Genomic DNA, 10,868 nt, shown 5'->3' on the forward strand with positions numbered 1-10,868 from the left:
TACCATCCGACCAAAGTTACGCGTAAGGAGGTCGGAACACCGTTCACAGCACCAAGCACAAGAACTCTAGTACAAAGGGCTGAAGGGTTACCCATGAAGAGGACTGGCAAAGGGAGGAAAAAAATAGACGGATAAATTTGAATAGTACAATTTACTTTGCCATATTTTATTTTGTTGAATATGGGGATTTTTCTTTTGTAAGACATAGGGTGATGTTTTTCTAGTCACACTTACGTATATGTGCTATTCTTTTTTGTAAAACTCCATGATTCTGTTACAAATCCTGATAAGTTTGAGATAGTCCTAAGTCCAACAAAACAACCATCCACATAGCATATAAAATAACCACACAGATACATAGAGAACGAACATCCCGTATTTGTTAACTGTTTATACTTAAACCGAATCCAATAAAATAACCATCCAATTACTAATTAAAACAACTATCTGCACACCTAGTGAATTGAGCATTTAGTATATTTTACATGTGATTACTTAAATAACCATTCACGTATAAATAAAAATAACCATATGCCAACATAGTGAAATGAACATCTGGAATATTCGTCATTGACCACAACTTATAACATTTTTTGGGTTAAACTTTTCCTTAATCACATATTCATGATAATAATGGCATATGTTTTATAATTGAAAAAGTTTTCACTTTGTGATAAATTTACATTATGAAATATGACATAATTAAGTAGGATTTAGCAATATAATAACATGTCTATTATAACTTAATCACTTATATCTAACTGCAACAACTCCAAGCATACTTGAAATCAGTGAATGGTAAACTAAATCCAATTCAACAAATGACCACGTTCCATCTCATCAGTTTCTAGTTTAGTCACGTCCGTCACTTCCACGACCTGCAATCAAACACAAACAAAAAATGCCAACCAAATGAATTAAGTGACATATGGTACTATGACATAAATATCAGCAATATAAACCACTAAGATACGGCAAAAAAACCAAACAAACACAAAACAAGATCGACTGAATTGTATAGAAGAATTAGACAACAAACAACCATCCTAAAATATTTATTATTAAATCTCCTAAACGTTACCTTCAAATCAAAATATTTAGCCAATTTCACAAGTATAACGGTTTTTGATTCAAATAAAAGATTATTGTTACTGTGTAACTTTCATCAACATTGTTATCACTCTCAATTTATATTAACCACCAATGCTACAAAAAATCAATAAGTAAAAGACAAATAAATTCTGCATCAATTTAAAATATAATTTAAGATCTCAACAGAACAAATAAGGAAGCATAAAAAATATGGCTTGACTAAGTAGTGGTAAGAGCTAATAATTTACTAAACTATAATGGAATAATCCATTTGCACCAACAACAACCATCCCATCCGTTTGAAACTAAACATCTGCATCTAAAATAAACATTTTCCTCCTTACCTGGTTGGACTGTTGTCCCAGTACAACATAGTTGCTATTACAAAGAGTAGAGTTGTTAATTATTAATGGTGATGGTGTAGTATCAATTTCTTCACCCATAGTGGCAACCATCGACGATTACGTAAGGCTTCGGTGGTATCAGCAAAAGCCCACGGCGGCGGCGGCGGCGGCGTCGGCACAGCTCGCAGGGGGAGGTTACAACGGGTAGGCAATGCTGCAGCGGTGTGGGGTGCAGCGGTAAGGGGAGAAGCACGTAACCAGGTTTGTTGAAAACCGCCTCGGCTACGGATGCACAGTGGCAAGAAGGGGGTTCTCGGTGAGCAGGGTGGCATCGGCTGGTACTCTAGGTGGCGGCAGCTTGTATTGCTTGTGGTGACGGACCAATGAGAATGGAAGAGAATGGGAGAGACGAAGAGAACTCACATGCGGAGAGGGAGGCGGGTTTGTTCTCTCCGTAACTGACCATAATTCCAAATCCTAGTTTTTTTTAATTAAAAAACGGTAATTGTTAATAATTAATTAAATTAATTATTATATGATCTTAATTTTCTTTTTACCCTTATTGTACACATTGTATACTAAAATCATTGCTTTCCATACTTTCTCACATATAATGCTCTGCCCGTTTAAATTTGCGGACTTAAACGGAGGACCTAAATAGAATGAGCCAATCCATTTGACATTCATACTTTCGGTAACCTCAAACGCTTTTTCTCAACTCTTCTTTTATTTTTTTCTCCAAGCTACCTTTTCTCTTGCATTTGTTTGTCCAATAAGCTACGTTTGCCTTTAGTTGTGGTTCTCTACTGCCACCACCATGTGCCTCTTCTAGTCTATCTTCTCCAATCGTCACTATGATAATCTCTCCAATGACGCTAGTCATAGCACAGTCCACATATGAAGTCATCGACACATCGGCCCATGCTGTTTAGGTCCATCACTGTTGAGGTCCTCACCTTCTTGCTCACAACCCACACCCATGCAAATCTCCTTACACGTAGATCTAGCCCCTTTTTTCTATTTGATAGCATTGCTACATTCTCCCTTCCTCTTTGTTTAATTCTCCGATGAGTTGCATGTTGTCAAGTTCAATCATGAACAATTCTACAAATAAGTTAGTTTGTTTGGCTATTTTTTTAAAGAACCTAAATTAATAAAAATACCGGATAATTTTAGTATATTCTTTAGCTAATATCCACACAAGTTAAGAAATTTATCATACATTTATATATTTCCATGTTAACCAACTAAAGTTTAATAATTTATTTAAGAAACTAATATTATAGTAACTAAAGAGTATATAAATAAAAGAAAAACAAGCCCACTCGCGCTCGCTCAACTCAAACCACTCAACTTAGGAGTTATCCGAGCTTTGCTAAAATGACATGCTTATAAACAAGTAATATTTTTACTAGCTTGACTTACTATATTATTACGAGCGAGTGATGAGCGGATAATTTGTACACTTTTTGGCATTGTTTTTAGTATGTTTTTAGTATCTTTTAGTTAGTTTTTAGTATATTTTTATTAGTTTTTAGTTAAAATTCACTTTTCTGGACTTTACTATGAGTTTGTGTGTTTTTCTGTGATTTCAGGTATTTTCTGACTGAAATTGAAGGTTCTGAGCAAAAATCTGATTCAGAGACTGAAAAGGACTGCAGATGCTGTTGGATTCTGACCTCCCTGCACTCGAAGTGGATTTTCTGGAGCTACAGAAGCCCAATTGGCGCGCTCTTAACGGCGTTGGAAAGTAGGCATCCTGGGCTTTCCAGCAATATATGATAGTCCATACTTTGCCCAAGATTTGATGGCCCAAACCGGCGTTCAAAGTCACCCTCAGGAATTCCAGCGTTAAACGCTGGAACTGGCATAAAACTTGGAGTTAAACGCCCAAACTGGCATAAAAGCTGGCGTTTAACTCCAGAAAAGGTCTCTACACGAAAATGCTTCATTGCTCAGCCCAAGCACACACCAAGTGGGCCCGGAAGTGGATTTTTCTGTCATTTACTCATTTCTGTAAACCTTAGGATACTAGTTTACTATTAATAGGACCTTTTGACATTGTATCTGTACCTCATGACATTTTTACACATTTCATTGTATACCTTCCACGGCATGAGTCTCTAAACCCCATGGTTGGGGGTGAGGAGCTCTGCTGTGTCTTGATGGATTAATGCAATTACTACTGTTTCTTATTCAATCATGCTTGCTTCCATTCTAAGATATCACTTGCTCTTAACCCGGATGAATGTGATGATCCGTGACACTCATCATCATTCTCAACTACGAACATGTGCATGACAACCACCTCTGTTCTACTTTAGATTGAGTAGATATCTCTTGGATTCCTTAACCAGAATCTTCGTGGTATAAGCTAGAACTGATGGCGGCATTCAAGAGAATCCGGAAGGTCTAAACCTTGTCTGTGGTATTCTGAGTAGGATTCAATGACTGAATGACTGTGACGTGCTTCAAACTCCTAGCAGGCGGGGCGTTAGTGACAGACGCAAAAGAATCACTGGATTCTATTCCGGCCTGACCGAGAACCGACAGATGATTAGCCATGCTGTGACAGAGCATAGGAACATTTTCACTGAGAGGATGGGAGGTAGCCACTGACAACGGTGAAACCCTACATACAGCTTGCCATGGAAGGAGCCTTGCGTGTTTGATGAAGAAGACAGTAGGAAAGCAGAGATTCAGAAGATGGAGCATCTCCAAAGCCTCAACCTATTCTCCATTACTGCTGAACAAGTACCAATTTCATGTTCTTTTGCTTTTCACAATCAATCCTGATAATTTCTGATATCCTGACTAAGATTTACAAGATAACCATAGCTTGCTTCAAGCCGACAATCTCCGTGGGATCGACCCTTGCTCACGCAAGGTATTACTTGGACGACCCAGTGCACTTGCTGGTTAGTTGTGCGGGATTGCAAAAGTGTTATTGCAATTTCGTGCACCAGCGAGCCAAGTAGACTCATGAGTTGTGGCTCATTTCGACAGCTCTAGATTTAGATGTTTTTTCGTGTATTAAGTTATGAATGTTCATTTGGATAGTTTGAAAATTTTTTGAATATATGTTAGATTTAATGTTTTTTTAATTTTGAAAGTTTCACCTAACATAAATTAATCTAACTAACTTTTAAATTTGGAAAATCTAATACAAATAGCTCACTTTTGGAATTTTTTTAGTAAGATATTTTAGATTTTTTTTAGTATTATGTGAAAGTTTCAGAATGGCCTAGAAAACGGAGGATGGGGTTGAATCTATGGCCTCCTTTTGAACATTTTTGCCTTCTTTTAATTTTGATTGGAAGAAAAACTTGGTTACTGAAATATCTTGCCAAGTAGAAGTTCAGGAGACAATATTATTTTGTCTCTACGACGCTTTTAGAAACAGAACAACTAACTTTTTACTTTTTAAATAGTTGTGACTTCTGAGATAAAGATAATGTAAGAGACATTTTTATTTTATCTCTTCATGAAAGAAAAACAGAAGAAGAGTAGAGAAGAGAAATTCACACAGCCATGTATCCTAGTTCAGCCACCATGTGCAATGTGTCCTACATCCAGTCTCCCCCACAACAGTAGTAGAATTTTTACAATTTTTTGAAGATTACATACACCAAAACTTCTAAAATTTAACCCAATCCTATCTGGGACAAACTCAGCTTCTACCCAAGCTAGATTTGACTAGGTTTACTTACTAGATTTTCAACCACTAAGTGCTCACAAACTTAGCAAGAGAATCCCCTCAAGATCATGTGTACAAAATAGAAAAATATACAAAAGAGATTTGGCATAATTTTCTGGCTTTTTCTTATATCTCTCTTTGCCTTTTCTCTTAATGGCTTTTACTGATTTCTCACTGAATGCCTTTTTCCATTGAAAATAAATAAAAAAAGATGAACACTGAAGAACAGAAAATTCAGTGCAAAACTTTGAAGGAGAAGAAAGGGATAGCTTGTAAGCTATGAGAACCCAAACAATGTGCTCATTCTTTGAATCAATCTCTTGCTGTTTACCCCTTTAATAGAGGAGTAAAGCTTCCAAAGCTTGAACTTTGGCTTGAACAGTTGACTTTCTTCTTCCCCAAATATCACAACAACAGCATCAATGCAGAAGACAGCAGTTGTGATTAAAGTTAACATGCAAACAAACCTTGCTACTTTTCTTTCATCCTTTTTCCATCTTCTTCAAGGATCTGAGCCGTATATCAAAAGTTTTGCTCTAAGTTTGATCTTAACCCTTGATTTGTAGCAGAGCTTCATAACCTCTGCTTTCTTCAAATTTCTAGTTCGGTGCTTGTAGGAGGAGAGCATTCTCAACAAGTTACCAATGATTCAATGAAGCACCAAAATGAAAAAAGATTTTCTGATTTGCCTCTTGATTCGATCTTAACTTATGAACCCTAGCTTTTGACTTGCTTGAATTCGGTAATCTACGTTTTTTTCTTTGATTTAAACCCTAATCCGACTTCCTCTTTCTTGCTTTTTTTTTGGGATGTTTCACATGGGTGAGAGAAGAAGGAAGAGAGAGATTGAGTTCGGCCACAAGCTTGGTTCAAATGGGAATGTGTTGCTTCTTTCCTTCTTGGATGGTGATATGCAACTATTTCTTAGGCCATAGTTAGTGAATGATTGCTTATGGGCCTAAACCTAGGGATGGAAGGAGTACCCGACCCGCCCTTACCCCGTCAAGGCGGGTTTAAACCTGACTCGGAGCGAGTTCTAATCGGGACGGGTAGTTGGGCGGGGTGAGGTGGGGTTCAGGGTGAACCTACCCCTATTCGCCCCGAAGTGCATATATATATATATATAATTTTAGGAATTAGGGTTCCTAATACCTCAGACCCTCACCGCTACTTACCTTCAGTTGCCAACCCTCAACCAAAGTCACCTCTTCTCCAAAGACAACAGCCAAGCTTAGCTGCGCCACACCCTATTACAGTTCGTCACCGTCGCAGTAGCTGGTCGGCATTGTCACAGCCTCCGTCACTTACCAACCCTCCTCATTCACCTCGCTCACCTTGCCGCTATCCCTCACCAAGCTCATGTCGTTTCGACTTCTCTCCTTGTCGGCTTGTCTCTCTGGTTTGGGGTCTTCGGTCTCTGATCTCTTCTTACCTTGTTGTTCCTCCTTCCTCCCTCGTCGTCTCTCTGGTAAGCACTCCTCGCTCCCTACTTACTGCTATTGTGCTTCTTCAATTTTTTTCTAAGTTAATTTTTTGATTTATTTTTTATGTTAAAACAGTTAAACTAGACTCATTAATATTATTTATGATTATTGTTGATGGTTCACAATCTGATTTTGTGTTATTGATTGTTGATTTTGTGTTATTACTTGTTGATGGCTGATTGTTATACCGTGTTCCTGACTTTCTTCTTAGTTGTTGTTGATTTTATCATTTTTGTCACTTATCTATTGCTAAATAAAATTGGTAATCTGTCTTTGTGGTGGAAATTTATGGATTTGAATGTGGATTAGGCATTTATGCTATGATTAATCATTTTTGTACATTTTGATTTTTGTGCATTCTGAATTTTATTGTTATATAAATCATTGAAATTTTTATATGAACTTTGTGTGTACTAATCATAGTGCTTATCTTAAATAGTTTATATGCTTAGTTCTTAGCACAATAAGAAGGATAGTTCTAATGATTTCCACTTAATTAGGGGAGGAAATTATTTACACCATCCTTGAAGGATATGAAAAGATAATATCGCAAATTAAAATCTTATATATCTTTCTTCTTAAATAGCTTAATGAGCTTATATGTAATTTTGTTGTTGAGCATAAGACTCGTGTATTTTTATTCTTCATCTTGATTATATGACTTTGATTTTTTAATATTTTCAATGTAGATTCTTTAAGATAATTTCATGGCTAGTAATGCTAGAGAAGACACACAAAGCAACACTGTTTCTCCTATCGATAATTAAATTAAAGTTCAGAGTAATGCTAATCTAACTTTAGAAACTCCACAAGCAATGGATATAATGCCTCAAATCCAGAAGGATCAACTCCTGTTGAAGGTGACAATAAGGCTAATGTTAAGGATGTTTATTGGGAGTATTTTGATCCTTTGAAAGTTGAAGGTGAATGAAAGGCAAAATGCAAATTTTGCAAGAGTGTGCTTAATGCAAATCCGAATAATGGTACTAAGTCATTGAGGAATCATGTGAACCGATATTGTAAGAGAATAAAAGTGGCCAACTCAAGGCAATCATCAATTGTTGAATCACTAGCAAAATAAGCAAAAATGCAAAAAGTAAATGAAGATGGTTTTGTATTTGACCCTTCAAAGACAAGAAAATGTGTTGCCAAAATGATTGTCCTGCATGAGTATCCTTTGGGTTGTGTGAACCACCATGGATTGAGGCGAGCGTTTGCATCAATGCAACCAACATTTAAAATGCCTAGTCGAAACACAGTCAGGAAAGACATCTTGAAAATGTTTAGGGATGAGAAGCTGAAATTAACTCTTCAACTAGATGAAAATGATAGTAGAGTTGCAATAACTAGCAGGATGTTGACTTCCAATCAAGAAAAAGGATACATGGTTGTCACGGCTCACTATATTGATAGTTCATGGAAGTTGCAAATGTGCCTATTGAGGTACTTCAAAAATTTCATAAACTTCTATACATTGTGTTGTCTTTGTATATTGAGTTTTGTTAATCTAAAATGCATGCATGTTTGTTTTATTTTTCAACTTTTGTTATGTTCCTTGTCCCCATACAAGTGAAGTTCTCACTCAAACGTTGATGAAAATATTGTTAGAATGGAACATTGATAGAAAATTATCTACTGTTACATTGAATAATTGTTCTACTAATGATGCTATAATAGATGAACTGTTGAGGCATTTAGATTCTTCATTCTTGATGTTGGGGGGTAAATTATTACATATGCATTGTTGTGCTCATATATTGAATTTGATTGTGAAGGATGATTTAAGTATAGTTAAGGAAAGTATTGAAAAGATTCGTTGTAGTGTATTGTATTTGACTGCAACACAGAAAAAAAATAAAACTTTTGTGAGTTGGTGTGCTAAAACAGGGATTCAATTTTCTAAGAAATTAGTTCTTGATTGTCCGACTAGGTGGAACTTAACTTATTTGATGTTAGAAATTGCTTTGTTGTATAGAGTTGTCTTTCCTAGGTTAAGGCAGAAGAAAACCTCAATATAAAACTATCCTAAGTAATGAAGAGTGAGAACTTGCCAAGGAAATATGTGAAAGATTGAAGTTGCACTACAAAAACAGTTAGTTTTAGCGACAAACTTTTAGTGGCAATAATATAGTGCCATTGTTTTGTTTATTTAAGTTATGTTTTAGTGGCAATTATATATTTGCCATTAATATTATATATTTTAATGACAATTATCATTATTGCCACTAAAAAATACAAAAAGTATTTTTAATAACAAATTTTTAGTAGCCATATATCTATTGCCATGAAAAAATACAAAAAGAATGTTTTTATTAACAAAATTTTGTGGCCATAGTGCTATTGCCACTGTTATTCTTAATAACATAACTAAAAAATCCTTATGTCAATATTCATAATTAAACTAAAACTCTCCCAAAATGCCAAAACGGCAAAACCCAACCAAATAGAGAAAGAGTGAGATCAGAGGAGTGGTGAGTGTCAGAAAAAGAGAAATTCAAAGAGAAGAGAGAGTTCGTCGCTGAAACCCTAAGCTCGCCATAGTAGTCGCCGCCGCCACCGTAGTTCATTTGCTTTTCACTGCTGTCATAATGCTTATGGGATTGAGCTTTGCTAATGCATCATCTCTATATTTGTAGCAACATGAATCCCCTGAGATCGAGAGAAAGAGCCTCTCCCATTAACACATCTCATTTGCGAACGACGCTATTGCATTCTGCCAGCATTCTATTGTAGGATAGGAAGCAATTGCGTGTCACTCTTCTTAATTTGATTAGCTTAATGTATATTTTTGCGTACCAAAAAATTTTCTCTTGATATTTTAATCCTTAATTTATAAACTTAGCATAATGTGAATGGCTCGTGTATATGAATTTGAAGTAAATTCTAAGAAAATTGATAAATTTGCAAGGTAAATTATTATACAGATATAGTGAGGAAGAGATGAACCCTAACCATAATCCACAATCAAGCGATGGATGAAGCATGATGTGATGCTACACTCACTGAGTTTCTCGCTTCGTTAATGGATTATACTCCTATGGTTCGCTCTGTTTTCTTCTATTTATGTAATATCTATGCTTGAGCTCCTTCATTAGAATTGTTTCCTAAATTTGATTGAACATTGGACCAACTCTTTCTTCTTCTCAGATACCTAATGAATTGGTGAAGCATTACTTAGCCAAGAGCGGGTTTTCAGCCTCCCGATCTTCGATTGTTAGTGCCTTTTTCCTTGTTATAAATTTGTTCCTTTTTTATTGATGTGTGAGTTTAACTTTGATGTTTTGACATTGTCAACTAATATGAGGTAGGAATTGCCATATTAGAGTTAATTATAGAGAATAATGGTTCAATTTAATCTTTGGTTATAGGCTCAAATAAGGATAGTGAATCAGAGGTAGGATTGTCCTATAGCTAGAGGCAGAGGTAGACCCAAGAACAAATGCTTCCAAGACACAACAGAGGTAGCAATATACCATCAGCTTAACAAGGCAAAAGTCCTTCAAGTACTGCCTATTTCTTGCTCTGCAATGCAGTCCTTCAAGAATCACTTCTCTGCTCTCTTGGCTGAGTTATTCGACGACAACGCTCCTCTTAGGAAAGTTTGCAGCACTGGTGATCTCCACGTATTGCACCATATATTAGCTTTTTTTCGTTCGTTCATTCCTTCATTCTCTTACCCTTGGCATGCAACGTTTGTTTTCTTGGTATATGGGACTCATGGAGGCATCATGCATAACAATAATGAATCAGCTGATAGTCCATTGTCAAGTGAAAGTAGCATAGTCATTGAAGGAATGAGTAGAGCATGTAGGTATAGCCCTAAGGAGAAGAAACTCAAGATTAAGAGGTATAGGAACCAAGAGAAACCAAAGAAACTTTAACAAGAGAATTAAGGTATACTATATTATTCCCTTTTGTGTTTTTAACTTGAAGAGATCTGCACATAATATTGCTGAATTTATCAAAAAGGAGTGGTATTTCAATATAATAGTGGATCAGAAAAGAATTTGTTCCCCATATTATTTCCATATTAATGCCCCTGATGACCGCACAAAAGTATGAAACATTACACATAAGTGTGATTTTAACGGTATTTTAATATATGATAAGATGACATGATGATATGAATCTTTTGAACTATGAAACTTGTCTTGCTCTAACTACTAGTAAGTAACTAGTAAGCCTGTTAATGTCATGCTAAAACTTTGGAGTAAAAAAAAAGTCACTTAAAAATTATAGTGTACTACTGTT

The sequence above is a fragment of the Arachis stenosperma genome, chromosome 3 (genome assembly GCF_014773155.1).
Source record: "Arachis stenosperma cultivar V10309 chromosome 3, arast.V10309.gnm1.PFL2, whole genome shotgun sequence".
In the NCBI taxonomy this organism is placed as follows: domain Eukaryota; kingdom Viridiplantae; phylum Streptophyta; class Magnoliopsida; order Fabales; family Fabaceae; genus Arachis; species Arachis stenosperma.